The sequence below is a fragment of the Triturus cristatus genome, chromosome 3_2 (genome assembly GCF_964204655.1).
Source record: "Triturus cristatus chromosome 3_2, aTriCri1.1, whole genome shotgun sequence".
NCBI lineage: Eukaryota > Metazoa > Chordata > Amphibia > Caudata > Salamandridae > Triturus > Triturus cristatus.
Genome location: NC_140584.1, coordinates 723,914,804 through 723,936,777, shown reverse-complemented (window position 1 = coordinate 723,936,777; position 21,974 = coordinate 723,914,804).

Below are 21,974 nucleotides of genomic sequence, written 5' to 3'. Positions count from 1 at the left end.
CCGTGGGAATGCGTTCGCTGATGAGGTCGCCAAAGAAACGGCCAAGAACATGACGAGCCGAATGTACGTTGCAACGTCTGCAAGATGGATTGCTGAATCAGGAATGTGTGAGAATACGATTGAAAGTGTGAAGGCAATCCAGAATGAAGCAACTGAAAATGAAAAGAATGAATGGAAGGAGAAAACGGGTAAAATGGATTCAAGTGGATGTTGGGTTGATTTGTCTGAACAGCAGCGTTGGATGTTACCTGATGCATATGTGCTCGCAGTAGTCACGATGGCGCACGGAGCGGCGCACATCAGTTAGAAAGGGATCTGTAAAATGTTAGCTCCAGTATGGAAGAATGATGGAATTACTAAGTGTGCGGAAAGAGTGGTGAAAAACTGCATGATATGCCTGATGCATAATCCTGGCAAGGGAACCCCAACCCCAACTGGTCATTTTGCTCCCCCTTCTTGTCCCTTTGAAGTGATTCAGTTGGATTTTATCCACATGGACAGGTGTAACAATCTTAAATATGTCCTAGTGGTAGTCTGTGTCTTTTCAAGATGGATTGAGGCATATCCATTAAAAGATAACACTGCTATGTCCACTGCCAAAATCCTCCTCAAAGAGTACTTCCCCAGATATGGTATGCCACGGATTGTTTGGTCGGACAATGGAAGTGAGTTCGTAGGGAAAGTTATGAAGAGTGTGTGTGCAGGTCTGGGAATCGTCCAGAAATTCCACAGTGCGAATCACCCACAATCAGCAGGTTTGGTTGAAGGGTACAATGGTACCCTGAAGCTGAAACTTGCTAAAATTCAAGCTTCCACTGGTCTATCTTGGCCAGATGCACTGCCTTTAGCTCTACTGTCCACCAGAGCGACTGTACACTCTCGAGTAGGGCTTAGCCCATATGAGATTGTGTTCGGTCGTCCTGCTAATGTTTGGGGAGTCCCTAGGCCAAAGGAATTCAAACAGATCGAATATCCAATGTTGATTGATTGTCTTTATGACCTGACTGCTAAACTAAGCCTTATTCATCAACAGGTATTCGAATCCTTGCCTAAACTGCCAGAGAGTCCAGGCCACACGTTGAAACCAGGTGACCAAGTGGTGGTGCGGAATTTTGAGCGAACCCGGAACCTCCAGCCAAGATTTGTGGGCCCGTTCCAAGTGCTCCTAACAATGAGAACTGCTGTACGCCTAGCTGGAAGGAAGAATTGGGTGCACGCTAGCCATACGAAGCGTGTCCCTCTCCCACTCCCCTCTGACAACTGGGTTAGACAGGGATTTGGTGTATCCGAGACAGAACCTGTTCCTAGGCTCATCCCTTTTAGTGATGCAGAGTACATAACGGACCCACGAACTGAAACGCAGAACTCTGACACCTCAGCAGGAACCGCTCCTTTGAACTTTGGACAGAGTGTTGTACAAAGTGAACATTTGTCACCTGTGGAGTCGAACATTTCTGCACCTGTAGACCAGCTATTCCAAGATCAGACAAGACCCGGGAAGTACAGATATAATCTACGTTCTCATGCCATGAACTAATGACATTGCATAATTACCTTTCTGTTTGAAAACTGTTTTGATCTTATCACATTCCATTCAGTCAGGAAGTTTGCTCTAAATTTTTATCTTTTTGTTTTTGTTGTTCTCTCACCTTGCCGTCTGGGTTACCGTAGGGTCGTAACGTGTGCCTTGTTTTAATTTGCAGGGAACCAGACACAAGGTCGGTTTCTTCTGTTTACTTTGGGAACTCCCAGGGTAGACAGAGGCAATTTTTTAACAGGTACAAACCATCCGTTGCGAACGGTTGTAGAAGATGGAGCTTCCTGAACTGCGACGGGTTAACGTCATAAATGTGCACAAGACAAAACTATATGACATATTGTATAGCAAATGTTTTCTAATGCAATGTGCTCTGACACTTCTGATTGTTTTAATAACTTTGGTAGGCGGAATTATCTTTGGTATTCAGTTGATCTTTACACCTGTTACATCTACAGTATCTCCCCATGTTCCCGTTTCTCCGACTGTTGTTTCTCTTCATTCTTTCCATCCTTTTCCTGCCCACGAGCAAGCTCGATGCTCCGAGTTTATAAATAACACTTTCATTCAGCTCTTGCACCAACATCAACTAGTGGTTAACACAACAAACTGCTGGGTGTGTGGCTTGATACCACATACCATGGACAAGGGTATCCCTTATCTGGTTCTGCCCTTTAGTTATAATGGATCATTCTGGGCATTTCAGACCATGTTCGCTTATGCCCTAGAGACCTATCCTCCACGACCTCCGCGTTCCACTAGGTATAACTCCGCTAATAGAGCCTTGGTAAAAGGAATCACTGACATGGTTAGAGACGTCAATAACACTCCGTTCATTCCCAAGGATGAATTGCGAGTTTACATGGGTTGGAACGTCACGGAATATGGCATTACTTTGGGTGAGAACAAACGTAAAAGCTCGACTCCGATCTGGGTCGTACCCCACCAAGGTCAGGTCTGTTTGCAAGGAAATGGGAGGAATCCGAAAGCTCGACTAGGGAAGAGCGACTGTACCGAAACATACGTTTTCCCGTCACAGTCTTCCCCTGCATTTTTAGCTGCTAAGGGCACCTATTTTGTTTGCCAAGACAGAGCATATACATGGCTGCCTGCTGACTTTTCAGGCTCATGTTATATCGCTCAACTGTTGCCTCCGACATACACTGCTGCACCGGATTATCACAAAACTAGAGTTGTGAGAGGTGTTTTCAATAATTCAATTCAATTCAATTCAAATAGACTTTATTCGGATTTCAAAAACCATCCATAAAAGCACAAAGTAAATTTTAAAAATACACATGTAATACTGCAATTTTGGGCCACAACTTATTATTTACAAATATAATTTATAAAAACAACAATGAAAACTCGAATGGCCTTTATACTATACAATGCATAGAACCACCTTAGATACAATATATAGCGGTGTATAGAAAAGGATAAATATAGTTATCATGAAAACAAGACAAATGCGTTATGGCACATTAGGTTAGTGCAAATCACGTTTTAAAGTGCAAGGTGCATATCTTGGTATAAAATTAATCAATTCTCAATGACCTGCGAGAGCATACGATAGCTTTAAGAAAATTGCTAACTCTAAAAATTAACTCATCAGATCCCAACATTAAGAAATGTCTATAAGCGTGATTAAGGTCAGTCAAATCATGTTTTCTACAATAGGGGATTAAATAGTGCCTTGTAAACTTCATGTAAAAACCACAGCCAAAAATAAAGTGTAACATACTCTGGGTTCCACCATGGTCACATGGGCAATTTAATTTTTCCAGATTTTTAATGTACCCCAATGGAAAACAAATTAGATTAATAATACTCCGTTCCCTGAATCTGAAGAGTAGGGTCCTCTTCCATCTGCCCAATTTTTTGCGTAAATAGGGCTGAGGTAACATCGGAAGTTCAAGGGATAATTCCTGGATTTGTAGATAACTGATAGTAGATGGTTTCACAGAATCTACTCTTTCCCTCTCTATGTGATAATGCTGATAGAGTGCCCTTCTCACTAAATTTTTGTGGGAGCCATCAATCTGGTCAGGGTTTGTAAAGAGATGACCATAATTAACACTCATGAGGCTCTTTTCTACCGCATTGATCCAGGGAATTAAGTTGACATTCTTGCAATTTAGACAGTCCATAATAATCTCGCGGGACAGGGAAGCTGCCGGGTTTTTCCAGACCTTTAACCAAAACAGTGCGGGTCTGGCTCTTATAAAATCCTCAACATAATGTAGTTTTAATTCATTATGACATACAGTAATTGGTGCACAAATGACTCCCCCCAAAATTTTCCGGCAAAATCTGTTCTCTTCTCTCTGTAATTCGGAACAGTTCGAAAACCCCCAAACTTCAGCCCCGTATGTGCCAGTTGGGAGACATTGGCTCCGATAAATTTGTAATAGGCTGGAAACCACGTCCGCCTGGCGTGGTTGGCGGAGAGAGATAACAGAGTTGATCGATTTTGAGAGTTTATTTCTCCCCATTGCAACGTGGGGTTGCCACGAGCCACTATTAGAAAATAGAAGGCCCAAATATGGGAAAGTGCAAGTGCTTTTTAAGGAGTTTTGACCTATCACGATCTTTGGGATTTTATAGTTTTTAGGACCACAGGTCATTATAAAAGATTTGCTGAAATTAGTGCACAAACCTAAGTCAAACATATAGTCGACGAATCCCGAAATTAAAATACGTAGGGCGTTCGGGGTGCGGCCTATAAGTACCGCATCATCCGCGTAGAGTAACGCCGGGATTGGTTTCTTATTAATCATGGGGACGTCTTTTGTCAGGTTGCATAAAGAATGGGTTAATTCATTGATGTATAATATAAAAAGCAAGGGGGCCAGAACGCAGCCCTGCCTGACCCCCTTGCCTATTAAAATTTCGTTTGAGACCTCGCCTTCATTATTTATTCGGACGCGGGCCTTCAAGTTGCAGTGGAGGTTGGCCAAAAAGTGGACTAGTGGTTCATCTAAGCCGTAGTTTAAGAGAATGGACCACAAGCGGGAGCGATTTACAAAATCAAATGCTGAGCTTAGGTCCATGAATCCAAAATACAGAGGGGATTGTTTAGCTCTTGTGTATTTGGCCATTATAAGATTGAGGTTCAGGCATTGTTCCACCGTGCCAAGTTTGCTCCTAAAGCCTAACTGGCAGCGGTGGATGATGGAGTTATCATCTGCCCATGTGCTAATTCTATCAAATAAGACCCTGCCAAGGACCTTCAGGGTATTATCGATCAGCGATATTGGTCGATAACACCCCGGGTCCAACCTGTTTCCCTTTTTGAAAATAAGTACAATAGTACTACAGGACCAAGTCGGGGGGATAGATTCCTTACTCAGATTATTAAAAAGATTACAGAGTAAGGGGGCCCAGAATCTTATATTGGATTTAATCTGATCGATAGACAGGCCATCCGGGCCTGGTGCCTTATTACCGGCACTATTTCCAATAGCTTCCTCTACCTTCTCTAGTGTTATAACGATAGTACTGTCTGGGAAATTATCCTCGGTATGATCTCCATCTTCCGCATATAATTTCGAAAAGTGGGTGACCCATAAGTCTCCTGTGATGTTGCAGTTGATTGGGGTGATGTTACTTCCCAGGGCTCTCAAATTCTTTACGTTTCTCCAAAACCCGGTTGAGTCTTTTAGGGCAGCAGATTTCGTTAGGTTATCCCAGTGACTTATTAAAAGCTCCTCAGTTCTGACTTTTAGTGCGTGTTTATATTTAAAGCGCAGTGAACTGACAAGGGACACATCGCGGGGTTTAACTGCCAAGGCCTTTCTAAGTTCTCTATTGGCCCTCGAGCAATTGGTGTCAAACCATCTTTGATCGGGTACGTTATGTTCTTTTGACGGTCTGGATATTGCCCTTTTTATAGCTATGCATAAATCACAAAAAGACTTAATTATGTCGGGGCCTTCGAATGCTAAACATTTGGAGATCAGCAGAGGATTATTCCTAATCACAGTGGATAGGATCTCATGGTTGTCGACCCCTCTCCAGACAATCCTAAGCCTGTCTGTAGAGACAGTAATATTTTGGGCTCCTGTCTCACAAGGGCCTATAGGTTTATTGATAGATTTGAGTTGGATTACTATGGGCAGATGATCGCTATATGGGCTATTAACAACCTCAGCGCCAAATAATACTTCACTAAGGCGGGAAGAGGTAAATATGTAATCAATCGTAGATGAACTACCACGGCCAATGTAGGTAGGGGCCGGCTCAATTCCCTCGGAGGATCCACATAGGCTCATTACATCATCTAGATCCCTGCTATGTAATAAATCCAATAATTCGGTACCTCGTCGGCAGGGCAATGATGTTTGGTGGATGTGGGCATTAAAATCTCCACCAACACAAATGCCATCAAATTGGCCAAACTTTTCCCCATTTGCAACATCATCAATAAAATTAAACAGTTCCAAAAAAGTAGGATTTGGATGATTGATAAAATCATTATTATAAAAATTTATGAGACAAATTCTTAACCTTGCAACATATTTCACAGCTATCAGATGTTTACTGACCACATGTAAAGGTTCAATTTTCACGTCTTTAGAAACTTTTGCCCAGATGGATAAACCACCACTTGGTCGCCCCGAAACAGAGGGCAGAGCAGTAAGGTTATGGGCAAAAAAGCCCTCTAGTAATTGAGGACATGTACACCATGTTTCCTGCAACATTACCACATCAAAATGACTTATCCATGTAACCCATTCTTTAATTTTCATCTTGCTTGAAAGACCAGCAATATTCCAACTAATGATACTGAGAGTATCAATTGGTGGATTAGTAATGCGAAAAGGCTGGGCAATGGGAAGATATGGGCGTACTACAAGGGGTGAAATTGATCCATCTGGACAGGACTCAGAAGTGTTTATAAAATTTGCCCTTTCCAAAGGCGTTGTACTAATAGCCTTATCCGGTGTAGTGGGGAGGGTTAATAGTGGTCAATCTAGGCTGCCTAATTCAGATAGGGCGGAAAATCTGTTGAACAAAGGAATTGTGTTAGGGGCCGTTTGGAATATTCTGTGTGGAGGCCTATAAAAATGGCCCAGTGGGTGAAGAGTTATTGCAGTCGATGTATTGGCATAGATATTATGTATGTCTAAAAAGAATCTTACTGAACTCGGGTGTCGAAAGTTAATCACTATGCAGTCCCCACTGATATTTTTATGTTGTGGGCCCACCCAGCTTACCCGACGGGTTGATATAATCTCATTAGATATGTTCCATCTTGCCCCTTTATGTTTAGTCAGCCAATCAGTGCATTTATTGTGCAATTGTTGCCATGACTCACTTTGGTTTTCATGAAGGGCTGGTACACCAGCTAGCACAAGAACATATGGGCAGGCTTCTGGGGGTAAGTGAAGTGATGGTCCTAAATTATTAGTGGTGCTATTTCTTACTGTCGCACCTCTACTTGCGCTTACACTTTCAGGTTTATTGCCTGTCCTATCTTTTCGGGTTACTAATGGGGTGATAGTAGGATTGGCGTCCGAGCTCACAGTATTAGTAATAGCTCTTCCTGCTGCTCCAAAAGAATCATAATTTGGGCCCTTAGTCAGTACGGGTTGGATGTTGGTTGAAGTACTACTAGAAGGAACGTCTTTAACCGCTGTTAAGCTTTTAGTGTTACTGTGGCCGGAGTCATTAGTAATGGTCAAACCTCCCTCCCTCAGATCATTGCATAATGATTCTAATTTGTTCATAATTTTTTCACCCCGGGCGACATCCATACTCATGGTGCCTTTCCTTTTAATTTCCTCTTTTTTCACAAGGGTTTCAATTTTGTCCAATATTTTAAAAACAAGATTAAATTGCTTAGCTATTTGAATTTCGACTTGCTTAAAAATGGTATCAACGATAGTTTCAACCAGGTTACCATTGACTTTCGAATGGATATTGCGATCAGTATGCTCAGTCTGGGTACTGACCGAATTGTCAATCTCATCGCATGGTCTGACGACCTCACATATACCCTTATCCCGGCCATGAGGCTCTGGGCTACAGGCAGGAACGGTAGATCTTCCCGCTCCTTCATCCAATGGTGAAAGTTGCGAAGATAAATCCTCAATGGAGCCTGATAACACTATTTCACAGTCAATCCCTTTATTTTTGTTCCATAAGCTTTGTGGCGTGGGTTGATTTCTACTGTGACTTGGTTGTTTCCTTTTGTTTATGGTACATTTCACTGGGCCTCTCTTGCGTTTCTCCCTTGTTGTTTTAACAGGGCATGTTGTTTTGTCTGGAGCGGATTTCGCTAATTGAACAATTCCAGGCGCAGTCACCAAGCTGGTTGAGTCAATAATGGAAGTTACATTATCAGTTTGTGCTGATGTGTTGATGACTGTTACTGTAGGGGAGAGGGGGAGACCCAAGGTAGGAGAATCGTTAAGGGACTGGGAATTTAACAGGGTAGTAGTAGGAAGTCCAAAGGACATCCTACGTTCCGTGTCCGCTATCTCGTTGGTAACCATGGTGAGGGCATTAGCCAGTAATACATCAATCGATGTGGGCAGCTCGATGGGGGTAGCAGTATTAGCAGGTATAGGTTTCGTGCGTTTCACCATGATGTAAATACCTGTATGGCTTTAGCGAAGCAAGGGGGGTGGCCCAGCCCTGCCTCTTCCTGCCCCGGACGGCCACAGACGGTCCCGCCCTTGTCCCGGGCTTAGCCCGGCGCTGCCCGCGCGCGTCCCGCGACGCGGAGGGAGCCTCGTCCTTTTGTGCGCCTCCGGGCGCGTGGGTGTCGTCACCGGCCGCTGTGGTGCCTGGGAGCTGTAGTCTCCTCCGCGCTCGGCCGCGAGATGAAACAGCGGCGGCAGGGGAGACACCAGCGTGTAGGACCCAGGAGCAGCGGCGAAAATCACTGGCAAAGCGGACGGGGCAGCAACGGAATCCCCAACAGGTAAATTCAGCCTCAAGTTCTGTCCCCCGCTCCCCCGAGGGAGCCTCGTCCTTTTGTGCGCCTCCGGGCGCGTGGGTGTCGTCACCGGCCGCTGTGGTGCCTGGGAGCTGTAGTCTCCTCCGCGCTCGGCCGCGAGATGAAACAGCGGCGGCAGGGGAGACACCAGCGTGTAGGACCCAGGAGCAGCGGCGAAAATCACTGGCAAAGCGGACGGGGCAGCAACGGAATCCCCAACAGGTAAATTCAGCCTCAAGTTCTGTTTTCAATAAGGAAGATACTGCTGGCCAAGAGGCAGGAGACTTCTTCAAAGGTTTCCTTCCGTTCTGGGGGCCTATGGGCAACAGTAGAAACTTACGTCAACTAACACGGGTAGTTGAATCCACTATCACCGAAACTGCGGGTGCCCTTAGTAACCTGACAGCTGAGCTTCAAGCGGATCGCCTCATGACGTTACAGAACCGTATGGTCCTTGATGTGTTACTTGCAGATCGAGGTGGGGTATGTAAGATGATCCAGTCGAGTTGCTGTGTTTTTATGCCAGATAATGCACCAACGGTATATAAGGCCATTTCTAAGTTACACAAAATATCTGACTCTATTCATGTAGAGGAAGGTTACTGGTCATTAATGGGATGGTTCTGGAGTCTGTTATCTGCGTGGGGATGGAAGGTTCTGATAGTCACTGGTGTTGCGTTGGTATTTTTATTTTCGTGCTGTCTCATTGTTCAGTGTGGTCCTGCCTTATGTAGCCTCTGTGTTTCGACATGCGTAAGAAGACCACCTGTTTTTAGAGATACGCCACGGGATAGAGTAATGCTTCAGCAACATATCAGTGACCTGATGAACATAGAAATGGACTCTGACATAGAGTAAGTTATTGCCTATGTAAGGGCAAAAGGACGGTCTGAGGTTCTGTAGCGATCCGAACCCGTGTATTCGGTATCGTAGTACTGACACGATTTTGGTACCAATGAACCGTAAATGATCCATTATATGCATGACAGTGTTTTCGCTGCGCAACTAGCATGAATTCACTGAGAAATAGGGCATTCTGTTGCTAAGTCATGGCATCCATTTTGTTACGGCATCCATTTTTGTTTCTTGCCCTCACATAGTCAATGAACGTGCGATGACCCCGGCAGAATCACCTTGTTAAGGATACGTAAGCTCGAGCCCCGAGAAAGGCTGACGCTGCATGACTAGGCAGAATCAAGCTGCCTCCCTTGCCTGAGGCCAGTCCTGCTATACTGGTTCTCGTGTCCATTGTCCTGACTGAAAGGTCGAAGACGGTAGCCATGCCCGTTTATGATCCATAAACACCTCTTATCCTACTTTTCAATCCTTTGCACCTGGCTCTGCTCCTCTCCTTCTGGGCTTTTACAATGGGGAGGTTACGATTTTTATGATGGGGAGGATCGGGCAAAGAATGGAAAACTGACAAAGGGACCTGATCGAATACCGAAAACCTACGACTAGTTATTGTTTGATGTCTATTTACTGTTTGTTTGGGATACCGGGTTGGGCATGAGAAATATTCGTGTAATGTTGCCTAAAGACATTTTTCGTGTATTTAAGGAACAACCCACTTAATGCAATTTGAACAGTCTCGTAGATTCTGCCTCTGTGTGGTTCCTATGACTTCTGTGTCCCTGCAGTGAATAAATCTTGGTCTCTGACGCCACCATCGAGAAACCCGCGTCTCTGTTTATTTGTGCACCGAGACAGGAAGGGGTCTTCGGGTGTTGTTTCCCTGACACCTCTGGACTCTTAAAAGTCCAGAACCTCAGTGTGGTGCAAGAGTGTGATTTAGTGAAGGTTTAAAAATATCTCTGAGAATCCTTGCCGTGGGAAATTTATTGTTGGCGGCTCAGGATATGCTAAAAATAAAATTATTTGGTGCAACTACGAAAGAGATTAGTTTCTAATAGTTGCATGTGTTGTAGGTCTACATGTTTCAGCCCTCATCGGGATGTCAGGGGCTTTCGTCAGGACCAGTGAGTGCAGTGAGTGGCAAAGTGAAAGTTGCCACGTGATGAGTGAAAAAATTAAAAAGGTTGATTACCTACACACTCGCTAAGGTGTGTGGACCAGGTGTCTGCGAATTTGCTGACACCGCAGCGAAAAAAGACACTATGGCTGAGTGAAATCGCTGCTCAGGGTGCGGAAGGAGTGCGCTTCTCGAGCCACAGGTTTTGGTCGTGGAGCTGCACCCGCCTGGCACCTGCTGGGGTCTCCCGAGTTTTTTCCCATTAGGAAACTGGGCCAGGTTTAAAAAGGGAAATCATTGCATGAAGATCTTCACAAATATAGGGCCATATTATCAAGAAACGGCGTTAAAATTATGACCGCTTTAGCGGCAGAAAACTGTCGCTAAAGTGGAAATAATGGGCTTGATAATATGCTGCAGAGAATTCCCATGTTGACAGCAGAACATGGGCTTCTATTGGATTTATACTGATGCAGTATGCGTAAATCGAGTGGTTATTATGTTGATGATTTATGACTGAAATACCTCGTCTTTTTAATTCTAATGAAGTGCTTTATAAAAGAGGATGAAATCAGCTAAATTATTCTATTTTTGTACATTATAGATTCCCCTGAAGAAGGGAATTAACTTCCCGAAATGCATTGGGCGGTTTTAATAAATGTCACGGCTTGTGGAACCCACTCCTGACTCCTGAGATTTTGTGAGATACCTTCATTTAAATGAAATGAATTGAAGATAAAGGGAGAGTAAATGGTGAAAATTGTACGTTTAAACAAAGATAAAGGTGAAGAAAATAAATATAAGAAATTGATCCATTGGATTTAAACCCAAGGTGTAACGAGGCAGTGCAGCCTGATGGAATCTGACACTTGATTCCAATAGTGAAGCTTCTATTGGAATTCTCTGCGGCATATTATCAAGCCCATTATCGCCACTTTAGCTGCAGTTTTCGGGCGCTAAAGCGGCGATAATTTTAACACCATGCTTGATAATATGCCCCATAGTTCCATCAATGTCTGCACTGAAATTTTTGCTCGCATGGTATTCATCAATTCTGGACAGAAATATCCACCCATTAACAGGATTTCAGGTCTCCAGCTGCTTTGACAGGGAAATGGAGACAATTGCCACTGAAGTACAACCATAACTTTACTACTGAACTTACATGGCATGTCTGTAGGTATGGCTTATCACTCATGGTTCAGCCGGGCCAGCTGGCATGGGGAGCAATACTCCATACCCATTTTCACTTTCAGAGAGAACTATGTGAAAGTGCCCAAGTGATGAACCCTCACATTGTTTAGAGATGGCGGTGGCAGTCGTGAATTATCCAGTATAGTTTTCCTCATGGTTCATGGCATCCTTGATAGGCAGTTAAGAGACAATCTTGGTACAGCCAGGACCTTGCTATGTGATTCAGGATTTTTTTTAGCAAAGATAAATTGTTTCATTTGAAGTTTGTTGGAGGACATTTGGTAATATGAATAAGTATTCTGAAAATATAAGTTCTTTCGAGGAAGCAAACTTTAAATTATTTTTGTATTTAAACTTGTGCTTTGAGCTTGTGATGGAACAGAAAAACTTCTCAACTCAAAATAATGTTACACCTCACATGTATACATGATTAAGAGTATGGATTAAGAGTCCTTAGTAAGTGATGCACAAAATACCAATGAAATATCGATGACAGGAATCACAGAATATTTATGCATATTAATAATAACATAGTCAGGAAACTTAAGGTTTATGTCTTATTAGTAGGAAGAAGTATTGATGAATATATATATATATCAATATTTTCATATCCTTTTATTTCATGAATATCAAATTTCATAGTAGAACAGGCAGAGGTGGGTGCAAAGAGGTACATGTAAGGGATATCCTCTCACTGTTATGGTTAAAGGAAGAATTTTCATGGCAGGATATTTTCCGATGGCTTTTAGAAACCCACTTAGCTTTGCAGACACCAGTGCCTAGCAGGAGTAATGTGACCGAGTGGCATTGCCCTGTTTCTCAGTTTTTCTCTCTTGCCCCAATGTCCTTTCCCTGCTACAGTTGATGGGCTACCAGCCAATTGTACACTGAAACTTCATCCCAGCTGTTTCATTGTCTTCCTCCCTTTTTAGTTTGGATATTGAGGTGCCCACCTCCTCTATCCCTAACTTTTCTAAGGCAACACCTGACTTGCCCACAGAGGTTACCCAACACTTGAGCAACCCCACCATGACTAACTGGGTCAGGGGGTATAACTTACCTTAGGCCATGGGGTCTGCCTCTTATGCCACGTACAGTACTGCCATGTAGGCCAGCAGCAAGAAGAAGCTACTTACAGCTTTCAGAATCCCGGACCGCACCCTAATCTCTCCACTGACAGATGGCTGAGCTGCTTTGGGGCAACTGTGGGTTCCTGAAACCATTCTTGCTGTTCAGAGTTGGGGGATACCACATCCTGTGGCAGAAACCTTTCCTTCACTCTCCCTTTTATTAGTGTCACATACCCATTCACAGACAAGTACTCACACAACCACTCACTCATCAATTGAGCCACTCAGCCACCCACATACTCACTCCTACAGGGACTCACACAACCACTCACTCACCCATAGAGGTACTCATACAAATAGTCACTTACCCATACAGCCACTCACATAGTCACACACTCAAACAGCTACTCACACACCCACTTATTCACTTCACCTATGCATCCACTCACACACCCACCTACTCACCAACACAGCCAGTCAATCACTTATTCAAGCACACAAGATTAAAGATGGCTTCCTCAGGGTGAAGAGCTGAGGAAGGAGCTCCGAGGCTAGAAATAGCTATTTCTGCCGTAAATCTCGTGTTGGACCAACACACCCACATCAACTACGAGTTATTTGAACAGCAAATAAACTGGAACAATGAAGGGGCAATTCTAAAAAGAATAGAAAGTGAGCAATGATCCGGTGGACTCACCTCAGAGTGAGGAGCATGATATAGAGTATGACCCTTTTCCGAGCTGGACCAAGAGCAGTTGTGGACCGGTCTAGAAGGTTAGGAAGACAACCACTGCAGGTCGGATCTCTTCTTTCAAATCGGTGGCAACTGATGATGGACTGAGGGGTGGGGCACAGAGGGGCTTCCCAGACCACGCTGTTGATCAGGAGAGTCCTTGCTGATCGGGCGGTCTGAGAAACACTGGTGGTACTCCTCCCTGATCTATTCTTGGGGAGTGGATTGCAGCCTAAGGATCGAGCAGATCAGAGTGAGGTGGAACTCTGGTTGACACTCATGTGGGGTACAGGACAACTCCCCCTCTAAGGTCCCGTTTACATACATAATGACCAAGCCACTGCCTCACAGACCTTTGAAGGAAGGGAGTATACCTGGTGGGGGTGATGGGGAGGTCTGACGATTGCACCACCAAGGTGGTGACATGGAATCATTGGGAATTCGGATGCTGCCCGCTCTCTGCTTCTCAGGCAGGATGAAAGAAACACCACTGCTTGGGGCCAAGGAAAATAGACAGTCGACCGCTGTACGCACCATTGCAGGGATACAAGCAAAGGGGGATCAGAACACTGCTACCCGATGCCACAGGAATTATTGGATGTATCAAAGGGGCATACTTCTTGTTTTGCTTAATTGTCACTGAATTTTTCCATTTTCCATTTCCTCCTCTACTAACCAGCAAAAGATCAAAATGGCCAATGCCCGAGCAAGCACCACAGACAATTGAAATGGAAAGAGAACCAACACCTCTTGAACCTGGAAATAAAAACAGGCTGTCAGTGGCAGTCTCACAGCCATCGTAAGGCAATTTTCCGCCGACCAAATTACAATGGTGGGCGATTCTGTGGCATTGGAAGCTCCAACTGCCACACATCTGATGGGCTCCTGAGCCTCCCGGTGCGTCTGAAGCCTTCCTATCCCTAAAATGGTGGCAGTGCCTACCAGGCACCACCGTAGGAATCAGGATGGTCCCTCCCCACCAGCCATTCCATGGCAGTTCACCCGCCATGGAAAGGCTGGCAGGGAAGGACATGGGGGGCCCACCCCTTGATTGTGGGTGTGGGGGGACCTATGGTATCCCCCCAATAGATCCCTGTACCAAGGGACAAGCATTGCATGGTGCCTGTCACGTAGTACAGGGATGTGTTACACATCCCTTTTATCCATTGCGGCGGGTGCTGCAGCCTGGAACACCCGCCACAATAGAAACCCTGATCAATGTGACCGTCACAGTGGTGGTCACATTGTAATTTGTCCTGTGGGACCCCCAACACTATGTTGGGCGTTCCCCATCTCCGTTAAGCTGGTGGGCCGACGTGAGTCCGCCCGCCATCCTAACCAAGCCCTATATTCTTGCAGTCTCAACATCCAACAATTAAAATATAATTGAAATCAAAAAGCATAGCAAAATGAACATATTATGTAATGAATAACACAGAATTATCTTTAAAAATATCTTAATTAGACAATTTATATAATTAATTATCAATTGAATAATTAGTATTACTTAACATTTATTATTCTTTAATTATAATCATTTACCTTCCCACCCTTTACCCCTCCAAACCCCACAACCTGTACCAAAAATGGAAATTAAAAATTAAACAAATTACTCAATTGACATAGTTATCATAAAATAATTTAAAATAATTAATTAGAATTAATGTACTTCCCACCCTGTACCACTATAAACTCCACAGCCACACCTAGAATATAACAAAAAATGAATGACTGCACAATTATCATAATTATCAATTAAATAATGATTATTAATGTAAAATGAATGGTTAATTAATTACATTTAATTTATTTCCCACCCTGTACCCCTACAAACCCCACAACCCGCTATGACACAAACAATTACAATTAATAACATCAAGGGGCTGATTACGATGTCGAGCAGAGTTTCCTCCGCCCAACATCATCTTGGTCATTCGGCCAACAGCCAGTCGTCGGTCCCGACCAACTAATTAAAATGCGATCGAACACTGTTCAATTGCATTCCTATACTTTACAATGGAAGCATTTATTCCAGCCGCAAGCTGGCCAGAATGCATGTTCCCATTGTAAAATAGGAGGTGCAGTTCATCCCTGCACCCCATGGCAGCAACCTCTTGGTGCCTACCATGGGGTGAAGGGATCAACAGGGGGGCAACATAGGTTCCCCCTTAGCCTCAAACCGGAGGCTATGCACCCAAGGGGAACCTGCTGAAGGCCCTGCTGAGATCCCCAAAATTTGAGTTTCAACAGCCTTTTTGTGTCGGAAAGCCTGGCACAGAAAGGCTGCTGAAACCCGACATCGTAATCCCAAGGGCGCCCTTGAGATTATTGGCTTGCATTCCGACTGGTGGACAGGCTCTCCGAGCCTGTCGGAAGCCAGTCAGAATGACCATTTGGATTCCTTTCTGACTGCCTCCATTGTAATGAGGCAGCAGGAAAGGAATCTGACCGGCATATTACGATGCAGTCGGAACCTTTTCTGAACAGATTGTAATCGGCCTCTGAATGTAAAAGCAACAACATTTCACACTATATTTTAAAACATTAACAATATTCATATATACACTTTATAGCATATACAATTAAAACATATGCTAAAATACATGAAAATAGGTAAAAAACAATATTCTTTACAATGAAATTTTTGTGAATCATATTAAAAGCATAGATTTTTGTGTCAATAATATTCCTGCATTGCAATATTTGTGAATCACCATATTAAAAATGTGATTTTTGTGTACCTTATTATTTTTTACTTCGTAGGTTCTGTAAATACCCCTGTCTCCCAAACAAATGCTAAGAGACCTCCTCATGTGAGAAGTCCTCCTCATTGGCTACGCTGGACAGCCCTGTGCTAACCATCTTCTTGGAAAGGGAGGGTCACCCCTGAAGTGACCTGACTGTTTACAGTCATAGCACACCCTATTGTAAATACTTCTTCAACCCTGTGTTACCCTGCCTATGCTTATCAGAGTTGGGATGGGATTTCCTCTCCTCCTATTTAGGGTTCTGAGGTACTAAGGATATCTCTGTGGTGGGCTTAAGACCTCCATCCTTGGGTTTTGCGGGCCTACCCCCCCTTCTTGGAATCCCCCCCTTGTGCTGTTTGTTGGTTACACAGGTTTGCACTCACTCATCAGCTTTCAGAGCCAGCTCCCTGGGACTAGAAAGTTTTGAATCTACTAGATGCTGATGCATTGTAAACCTTCAGAGAGGCAACTAACCAATACGTGCTCCTTTATGAACAAATTGTAGAGCCCCCAATAGGTACTTACCAGGCTACCCTTAAACTGGCCCTCTAGCGGCTTCACTGAGATGTCTACAAAATTCACCCGTCAATGGGAGCTCACTTTCTGAGTGTCCCTGAACTTCACACTGTACTGCTCTGGGGTCGGATACAATTTCTTGACTAAACATTACCTCGTTTGGGGGTAGGGTTTGGCCTCAATCCCCTGTAGGGTCAGGAGCCTATTCCTCATAGCTACTAGGATGGATCAGTTACCAAAAGAGTGAACCCTAATACTTGGAGTAGGCCTCTCTCATTTCAATAGCCCTTTAAAATGCAGTCAGCTATTTGTCAATGTCATCCCCCTCTATATACATAGGAACTTTTCGGTTGGGAAGCCTGGGAGCAAACCCACCACCACTGGACATCTCAGTATCTTCTTCCTCATTGTTTCTGCCACCATTTCTTCTCTCTTCTTCCCTTGCCCGCTTCTTCTCAGCTAGAGCCAACTTTGTTTTCTTCCAGAGCTATGGACGCTAACTGAGCCTGCAGCTCTTACCTTCTGAGGACCCTACCTGGGTCCTCTGTCAAGAAGCCTCTCCTCCCCAATTAGCTGAAATTATGAACCTGGCACTAGAAGAAATAGATGAGTTGTCATCATCTTCCTCTTGAAGGCCGCTGGAGGGGTCACCATCTCCTTCACTCTCTGGAGCTGTCTGTGCCCAGGTCTTAAGGGACCTTATCAACTCTGCCTTCCTGATCTTCCTGCCAAAGGTAGTCCCTTGGACCTACACTAAACCCTAAGCTTAGCCACTGTGAGTTTGTTCAGGTTAGCCAGATCTAGCTTCACGATATCACTAGTTTTGGGTCACAAAACATTGCAAATCAAAAATAGAACACATTTAGAAACATCCAAAAAATGAATTAAAAATCAGTTTAGTCAGAATTAAAAAAAATAAAAAATCAACAGTTTTGTTCTAAGCCAATATAGAGGATTTTAAAGATCTTAAGATAATCAACTGTATGGTGTAAATCAGATACAAGTATGTATCCTCACCTCACCAAATATTTCAATGTGGTATATTAATTGGGGTAAGTAGGTAACTACCACTAATAAGGCCACAATCACAGTATAAGGTCCAGTCAAGGTCTCAAAAAATGATTCTCTTGCTCAACCCTTGGTAACTGGCAATGAACAGGCAGGCATAACTTAGGAGGTATGTGTGAAACACATTTAAAAACACCATTACATTACATAAGTAAGTCACGATACACAATCAAAATCCAACACCAATTAATAAAGATAGGTTATATTTTTATGATAAAAATGACACTGAAACTACAAGAATCAAATGTAGGGAACCAGAGATGTGAATTATTAAAAGATTAGAAGATTAGAAGTAAAATTAGCACTTAGAAACAAATAGCGCTCAAAGGATTAAAAAAGTATCCCAATAGTAAAAGGTGTAGGAAAACCTAAGGAAGGTTGCCAATTCTCAGAACAATGCTCTGCGCAACCAATCAACATAAGACCATATCAAACTGATATGTTTGGACCCGAAAAACATAGGGGATGTCAAATATTATAGCCAGTATAGGCCACTATATTCAGTATCCCTCATAGGAAACGGATGTGAAAGATTTTGGAATGAAATCAAAATTGCAAAAAGAGACTGCAATCTGGTATCAAATAAAAGACAACTCCAGTTCCTTAATGGCTAAAAGCTAACCCTTGGCAAGTAGGGGATACAAGATATTACAGCAACGCATGAGCTGTAATATGTAGTATTCCCATAGTAAAAGATGTTGGAAAACTCAAGTAAGAGTGAGAGTTGTCAGAACAATATTGTGCTCACCGATACAACATCAGAATATGTCAAATTGAATCCTGGCAACTTCTAACTCGAGAAACACAGGGAATACCAAATATTATGGGCGTTAGAGGCTATTATAAATGGTATACCCTGAAGGAACCGGATGTAAAATCTTGTGGAATGATGTACAAAATCTGAAATAATACTGTAGTCGGCTATCAAATGAAAGATAATTTCAACTGGTCAATGGCTAAAGGGTAACGCATGAAAAATGAGGGATACAAGATATTACAGCAATGTATGAGCCATAATATTTGGTATCCCCATAGTAAATTATGTTGGAAAGCAAAAGGAAGGGTGCTATTTGGCAGAGAAACACTATGCTCGTCCATACAACATAAGACCATATTAAATTAAACAGTGGTAAATTCCAACCCGAGTAACACATGGGATACAAAATAGTTAAGGCCATATAGGCTATTACATTTGGTATCCCTAAAGGGTGCTGGATGTAAAACCTTGTGTATTATGTACAAAATGTGAAAAGAAACTGTATTCTGCTATCAAATAAAAGACAACTTCAACTGGTCAATGGCTAAAGGGTAACCTATGAAGCATAGGGGATATGAGATATTACAGCAATGAGTGAGCCATAATATTTGGTATCCATATAGTAAACGATGCTAGGAAGCAAAAGAAAGGGTGCTATTTGGCATAGAAATACTGGGCTCACTCATCCAACATCAGACCATGTCAAATGGAATCCTGACAATGTATACACATATATAAACATAGGGGATACCAAGTATTATAGTCGGTATAGGCCATTATGTTTATCTCTAATGCAATAGATGGTCCACGGACCTTAGCACTGCACTGACTGACAAAGAATGGTGCATGATGTTAGAATACCCCAAGAAAATCCCCCGTAATGCCAAAATTAAGTTTATTCAATATATGGTCCTACACAGGGCATATCTCACCCCACAACGGCTGCAGCACATATTCCCGGCCACGCGACACCACTGCCCCAGATGTAAAATGGAAGATGCTAACTTGCTTCACATGCTCTGGCGGTGTCCCGTGCTTGCATCTTATTGGTCGGAAGTGGCTACGATGGTCAAATCTGCAGTTGGGATCCCTGTCCCGGACACGCCTGCTATCTGCTTGCTGGGGCTATCTCAACACCCCAAGGCGCTTTCTAGATCTAGCACTTCTCTTGGCCAAAAGCTCCATTACGATGAGGTGGAAGTCGGCTATACCCCCATCACTCTATGGCTGGCAAGGGGAGGTGGTTAAGTGGGGCAGCGCAGAAAGAGCTGTGATCCGCCGGTAGGAGGCCCGTGGTCTGTGCAAAAAGATAATATCTCTGGACTGGGACATCATACTGGAGGCTTTCAAGGCCCTCGCTCTGCCACCAGCTCCTGTAGCACGACATTAGTGGAAGCCACACTGTTCTTGCCCCTTCCAGCTTACACTGGTCACGGTACACGAGTCCTGTTGTTCTAACACCGCATCATATGTGTATTGAAATGTTTGGTGATGGAGTGGGTACAGCTAGCGGAGCACTTTGACAAAAAAGTGGATGTGGGATGGGCCAGACGAAGTTGGGGAAGGGAGGGAGAGATGGGTTAGTTTAATTGATGCATTTCACCAACCTTCTTATCACACTGCAGCATTGCTGAAATACACCTGAACAATAGTGTGTGCCAAGCACGGACAAAATGAGGAAAGTAATTCTGCTGGATACACACAGGACTACTATTGTAACCTTAACAGCCTTACCAACTCAGATTGCACTGTGACATTTAATGTATCTAATATATCTGTTTGTTGGGTAATGGAAGGTATTTGCTGAAGTAAAACAAAAATCTAATAAAATGTGTTGTCAAAAAAAATGTTTGTGATCTCTAAAAGAACCGGATGTGAAATCTCGTAGAAAGATGTAAAAAAAGTGAGAATGTATTGTAGTCCGTTATCAAACAAAAGGCAATTTCAACTGGTAAATGGCTAAAGGATAACCCATAAAACATAGGGGATACGAGATATTACAGCAATGCATGAGCCATAATATTTGGTATCCCATAGCAAACGATGTTGGAAAGCAAAAGGAAGGGTGCTATATGGTATAGAAATACTGTGCTCGACAATCCAACATCAGACCATGTTAAATTGAATCCTGGTAACTTCTAACTTGATAAACACAGGTGATACCAAATATTTATAGGCTGTAGAGGCCATTATATATGGTATCCACTAAATGAAACAGATGTAAAATCTTCGAGAATGATGTCAAAAATTTGAAAACACATTGTAGTCTCCTATCAAATAAAAGGCAACTACAACTGGTCAATGGCTAAAGAGTAACAGAATGGAACGCAGGTGATACAAGATATTACAGCAATGAGTGAGCCATAATATTTGGTATGCCCATAGTAAATGATGTTGGAAAGCAAAGGGAAGGGTGCTATTTGGCATGGATATTATATTATAGGCGGTAGAGGCCATTATGTTATCCCCTACGGGAAATGGATGTTAAAATCTTGGGGAATGACATAAAAAACATGAAAACATACTGTAGTCTGCTAAAGGGTAACCCATGAAACATAAAGGAGATGCAATATTACAGTAATGCGTGAGCCGTTATATTTAGTATCGCCTTAGTAAACAATGTTAGAAAGCAAAATGAAGGGTGTTATATGGCATGGAAATACTGTGCTCCCCATCCAACATCAGATTATGTCAAATTGAATCCTGGTAAATTCTAACCTGAGAAACAGGGGACACCAAATATTATAGGCTGAATAGGCCATTTGTGTTGGTATCAATCAATCAATCAATCAATCAATCAATCAATCAGGGACTTTTAAGCGCGATACTCAGTGGTGAGGCTTTCAAGGCTCTGGTTGGGTAGTTCTGGTCAGTCGAAGAGCCAGGTCTTGAGGGTCTTCCTAAAGATGTGCAGGGTGGGGGCGCATCTGATGTTGATCCGGAGCTCGTGTCAGGTCTTGGCCTCAATGTAGGAGAAGGTTCTTCCACCCGTTCTTACTCATTGGATGCACAGGGCTTCGGCAAGGGTGAGGGCAGCAGATGGGAGGTTCCTTGTGGGTATGTGGAAGGAGATTCTAATGTTGAGATATTGGGTTCCAGTGTTGTGGAGGCATCTGTAGGCGTGGGCTTGTATTTTGAAAGTTACTCTCTTCTCAACGGGGAGCCAGCAGAGGTTACGCAGGTGTTAGGAGATGTGTTTGTGTGGAGGGATGCCGAGGTTGAGTCTGGCTGTGGTGTTCTGTATGGTCTGGAGTTTGTGGAGCAGCAACGTGTTGATCTCGGCGTAGAGGGTGTTTCTGTAGTCCACTCTGCTGGTTATGAGTGCATGGGTGGACGCACAGGGTGTTGAAGCAGGTAGAGGCACCGGCGTTGACCTGTCAGGTCATGGAGAGGGAGGAATCGAGTACGATGCCTACATTTTGAGCGTGGTC